This window comes from Peromyscus californicus, unplaced genomic scaffold, assembly GCF_007827085.1.
Source record: "Peromyscus californicus insignis strain IS unplaced genomic scaffold, ASM782708v3 Scaffold_13__1_contigs__length_99412109, whole genome shotgun sequence".
NCBI lineage: Eukaryota > Metazoa > Chordata > Mammalia > Rodentia > Cricetidae > Peromyscus > Peromyscus californicus.
In genome coordinates, this window is record NW_026294424.1 from 61128015 (window position 1) to 61134128 (window position 6114).

Sequence of the window (6114 nt, forward strand, 5' to 3'; positions counted from 1 at the left end):
ATCCTCCATGTCCATTGTGCCACCATCAGACGCTCTCAGCACTCTGATACCATTGTCCATGTCCATCAAGCCACCAGCACACAGTCCCATCACTGTGATACTACCCCCATGAGGCTCTCTCCAGGGCTGAGAAGATGCTGCCACCATGTTCGTAGCCTCTCAGAACTGTGAGCTAATAAACCTCTTTTCTTGACAAAGTTACTCAACCTCAGATGTTTTTGGTGTAGCTACATAAAAGCCAGCCATGGAGCAGCCACGGAGCAGCCACGGAGCAGCCTCAAACCATCACTACAAGCACAGAATAAGCTGTGATTACCAAAACAATTTTTTTTAAAAAAAAAGTGAAATTATTTGAAAAAGAAAGCAATAAAGAAAAAGGTGTTTCTGATAGGAAAATGGATCGACCAGCCTGTGGGAAGCATCCTGGCGGTGTAGCCGAGCTCTACAAACGAAAGGACTGAGGAAGAAATACACTGAAATGGGAAACTTGGCCTTCTTCCCAATGAACCAAACCATTCTCGTGTGCTAAGGCTGGTGACCACAGAGAGGTGTGCTCTCACTCTGTGGCTCTGTCAATCCCAGGAGAGTAAACCAGTCACGGCTGTGTGGATTTTTCTTTAAAATTGTGTTTGCTTGAATTCCGATGTGGCCTAAATAGGCTTCATGAATGAGGTAATATTTACTGGAAAAAGGTAAAAAGTACGTGAGTTTGCAAAATGTAAAAAAAATATATTCAGAAGAATGAGCCATAGCACATACAAAAACGTGCATTGATTTCCTATTTGCCGTGGTCATGTTCTCTGAAAACGAGAAACTGCTTTCACAGGGCTGGGACTGTAGCTCAGTTGGGAGAGTGCCTGCCTGGAATAGTTGAAGTCCTGGGCTCCCTACCTAGCACAAAAACAGGCCCGGGAGTCATGTGTTTATAATCCCAGCACTCAGGAGGTCGAGAAAGGAGGAGCAGAAGTTTCAAGGTTATCCTCAGCTATGCAGGGAATGGGAGGCCAGCCTGGGCTACAAGAGACCCTGCTTCAAATGAACCATGATGAAAAGAGGACTTTTGGGTTGTTCTTTATGCCATGGCCAAGTTCGTGGCTGTAGAGTTGAGCATACCTTCTTTGTGTCCACTCTCTCTCTTTCTGATCTCAGATGGGCCCAAGTCATGCATACCCCCTTTTATTTTATAGAAAAAATAAAGTGTTTAATGGGAAATAATTTTTTATTTAAATCATAGTCATACACCAAAGGATGCTCATAGTAAGCAGATTGAAAAAATAACCTCACAGACTTTAAAGAGTAGATGACAGATGATAGGTAGGTAGGTGGATAGACAGACAACAGACGACAGACGGCAGGCAGGCAGGGTTCCTCTGTCTCCAGATCTGCACGTACATGGTGACTGCATAGAGTAGTTAAAGGAAGTCCTTTAGTGCTGGCTGCTTTGTTTTGTTGTTTTGGCTTGATTTGCTCTTGAGGCCGGGTCTCCCCACGTAGCTTATGCTGCTCTGGAGCTCACTGGGTAGCCTCTTGAGTACTGGGGTTACAAGGATGCGTCACCGCTCCTGACATGCTTGCTGGGTTTGGTGAGGGACGGATAGAAGAGGAACAGATGGGAGCAGATGGCTCAGTGGGTAAGAGGGCTTCCTGTACAAGCATGGGGATCTGAATTCAGTCCCAGCCCCTGTGGAAAAAGCTGGGTGCTGCCATGCATGGCCTATAACTGCAGTACCATATGGGACAAGGAAGGATCGTTAGGGCTTGCTGTCTCCCAGTATAGTCAGAAGCTAGTGAGTTCTGGGCTCCATGAGAGACCCACAGAGAGAAGCACAGCATCATCAGACATCCTTCTCTGGCCTTCACACATATGCACACATGTATACCACACACATGTACACACATGTACACCACACACACATACACACATGTATACATACCACACACACATACACAGTGCACCACACGTATACACAAATGTACACCACACGCACATATACCTACATATACACACATATTAATACACATGCACACACACTCATACACCAGAAATAACAGTAGTGAGAGATGAGACTTTTATTTTAATTTATCTATTTAACAATTGCTTTGTTTTGTTTTTGTGAATGACTACTACTTCGGTAATTCTTAACTTTTTTAAATGAAGATCTAGATTAATGAAGACATTCACTGATGGTAGTGGCAATATTTCTAAAAGACAAGCTGCATCTTTAAAGCAATGTGTCTTTAGCTCCTAGAATGTGACTTGAAAGTTAGTTCGTGGTAACTTCCAGCAACCTAGAAAGATTACTAACCAACTAAATGTAGATGGATGCCATATACTAGGGAGAAAAAACTTCACTTTTTAAATGAATGGTTCAACAGAAAAACAAAAACATTGAATCTAGGGTAAGTTTCACGTTTACTGGTTTCATTAAAGCAAATCTTTCTGTAGACGATCTGAATAGATTCTGAGTCGATGGACATCTCAGCCCTAATGATCATGTGTGTATGATCTGAAGGCTGATTTTTGTTTGCCTTATTAAAAATGCCACTCCTATGGATGTTAAATAAGATAATAGTGGTGTGGTAATGGTGGTGGTGGTGGTGGTGGTGTGGTGGTGTGGTTTTGGTGGTGTGGTGGTGGGGTTATAGTGGTGTAGTTGTGGTGGTGTGGTTGTGGTGTTGTGGTTGTGGTGGTGGTGGTGTGGTAATGGTGGTAGTGGTGTGGTAATGGTGGTGGTGGTGTGGTAACAGTGGTGGTGGTATGGTTGTGGTGATGTGGTGGTAATCATGGACGTGGTGCTGTGGTGGTTTTGTTTTGTGGAGGGGAGCAGAACTGCTCAGGAAAGAGAAAGAAATCCCTGCAGTATCTGCCAATAGTTCCAGACAGACAAGAGGAGCGTGCTGAAGGAATCCTATGCACAGAGACAAGGGGTGAATAAGCAGAGTAGAGAGAACGGGAAAGCAGCAGATGGGAGACAAAAAGACTGTGGGGAGCAGAGCCAAGCCTGCAGGAGGGAGAAGGGGTGAGCAGGCTGGATGACGGTTGGGTTGCAGCAATTCCATTGCTTTTGTTTGGTTTTTCAAGACAGGGTTTCTCTGTGTAGCTTTGGTGCCTGTCCTGGATCTCACTCTGTAGCCCAGGCTGGCCTCGAACTCACAGAGATCCGCCTGGCTCTGCCTCCCGAGTGCTGGGGTTAAAGGCGTGCGCCACCACCGCCCAGCGCAATTCCACAGCTTTATCAGAAGGTGGGGCGAGTGTCTTGTTGTGGCCTAATTGTCTCCCACCCTAACTTTTAAATGAGTAGGAAGATTTATTTTTTAATCATCAATAATCTATTTGCATTATCGGATTTTATAAGTAACTTGAGAGGTCGCTGCAGAGGATTCGTTAATAGCTCCCATTTCAGATAGGACTTTTCAAACAGAAGATGACGGAGAAGCTGACCTCTCCTCCAGTTAGTGAGAAAGGAGGTGGGACTTCTGACCTTGTCATGATGGGGGAGGGGGCACAAATTAAAGCCACTTTGACAGTGATGTTTTGTAGCAAGGATCTTCAAGCCAGGCATGGTGGCACACACCTTTAATCCCAGTACTTGGGAGGTAGAGGCAGGCAGATCTCTGTGAGTTCGAGGCCAGCCTGGTCTACAGAGTGAGTTCCAAGACAGCCAAGACAGCCAAGGCTACACAGAGAAACCCTGTCTCAACAAACACACACACACACAAACAAAGGATCTTCAAGTCCTACTGAGGCCGGTTATTCATCTGGTCTTACTAACCAAGCAGACACAGCTCCCCGCATGACTGGGAAGCCTGTAGACCAGAGGCCGTAGACCTATCCTCACTGACTGATACTTAACAGTATCGATGCTGGTGTCGTGGATTGAGTGCCCTGTTTTAAACTACCCTGCTGAGTGCAGTACTTTGCTTGGAAACAATAAAATAATAACAACCATCATTTTTCCTCTCCCCCTCTTCCAGGCTTTGACCAGGAGAAAATAACTACAAGAAACTACTAATTTACAGAATGTGCAGATGACCTACTTTATTCATAACCATAGGAGTTTTAATTTATTAAGCAACAATTTAATATGAGCAGTGCCTAGTAATTCTAGTTTGCTGTGTGTTTTGTGGGAGAATAATGTATTACTTAATGGAGAGGATAAATTTATTATTGGGGAATTTTAATAATGAACAAAATTATGTTTGGGTATTTTCTTGGGAAGTAATTAGTTGCATAACTGTCCTTCCCTGAAGTGTGGCGGTATTGGTGGCAATTGCTATTTAGTGGTGAATTCCCTACGAAACATCCTACCCGTGTCTTGCTGCAGTGGTGCAGGAGTACTGAGGGATGTCAGCAGCCCTGGGCCTGGAGAGGAACTCACTAAAATAAGCTCCCGGCTTCCAGCGGCTCTGCTGGTCACTTTCACCCGCACCAGGCAGACCCGAGACAATCAGGAGGTCACTGATTGGGGCTTTTGCTCCATAGCTCCCGCTGACTTGAGAGGCTGCAGCCTCCAGGGGCCCCAGACAATCTTCCTGTGACTTGCTACACTGTCTGTGACTTGTTTATCCCATTGAAAAGACTCGTGTATGTGGACACAGAAGTTCTAGAGGGTCACTGATAGAGTGTAGACATTCAACTAGAATCTGTGACTAGCTGGGCATTAATTAGTAATTATGCTTGGGAAGTAACGTGTATTTATTAAAACGCTGCAGGCAAGAGCCTAGTTCACAACAGCTTAAGCAAATGAGGGGTTCACTGGCACGTAGAACTGAGGAGAAGTCTGGATAGATGATGGAATTATAAAGGCAAAGTTCACAAAGAGGCTGAGAATAGTGGTCTGGAATCAGCAATGCAACAAGGCCAGGGTTCTCTCAACCCAACACTGGATGTCAGTATAAACCACTATGCTAAGACAAGCTTTCTCCGTATAGCCAGGGAGGAGTGTGAGAGGCCAGTTGGTACACCCCTTAGCTTAGCAACACCAGTGAAGAGAGATTCCTTCTTTCACCTAGCATCCCTGTATTAATCAGCATTCCCTCACTATAACAAAATGCCTGAGATGGTCAACTTAAAAGAGAAAAGATTTTGTGGTACGAGTCCAGGATCAGTTGGCCCCAGGGCTTTGGATTCACGGAAAGGCCCTCATGTCACAGCAGGAGTCCAGGGCAGACTAAAACCGCTCAGCTCTGTAGCCAAGAAGCAAAAGGACAAAAGGAAAAGAGTCACTTCCACATGCTCTAAGGACCTCTCACAAGATCTTTCAAAGTTTCTACCGACTCTGGATAGTGCCACCCCCAGGTCAACACGTGGGCCTTTGGGAGGGGGCATTCAAAATTCAAACTACAGTAACATCAGTTCCAGGAAATGACCTGGACCAGTAGGTCATTCTTCAATGACAGAGTCCTAAGTGGGGGGTGGCCGGAAGATGAGAAGGCAAAGGAAGACAGAAAGGTTGGGGTCAGGAAGTCTTGCACAAGCCATGTCTAATGCCAGCAAGTTTACCAAGTACAACTTCTTATATCCTATCTTCCGGGGGTCATGGTCAAGGTCAGCAGAGAGCTAAGTCAGTAATGCTGAAAGGAGAACACAGCCTACCTCAGACACGGGTGCTGTAGGAGTAACCACAGTCCAGGGGGAAGAGTTGGGTCCCCACAAACCACAACTTTGACTCCTCTGAGGCACAGGCTCCAGCTTCAGACCGGCTCTCGGCCAAGTCCATTCTTGGACAAGGGCATACACTAACGCTCCCTTTGTCCCTTTCTCGGGGCCTCTGAGAAAGTCTTGGGTGGATCTGGCTCCCAACAAGGAAGATCATATATAACCAGTAGATGGCATCCCCACCTGGTGGACTAATAACTGTTGAACACTGGTGAGTCTGGGACAGGAAGACACCATTCCTGGAATCCCCCACAGAGTCCCACAAAGTAGAGTAACAGTTCTCACAAAGGAATAAGAAACCATTGAAGACATCAAAGGAGACCCAGAGCACAAAGTCTGTGGTCCATGGCAAGCCAGATCTAGGAGTAAGAACCTGAGTGATGAGTACCCTCTCCAACACTCAGTTAAAACACTTTGCAGAGTCTCCCAGGTATCTGACTCCTGGCGGCAAACAC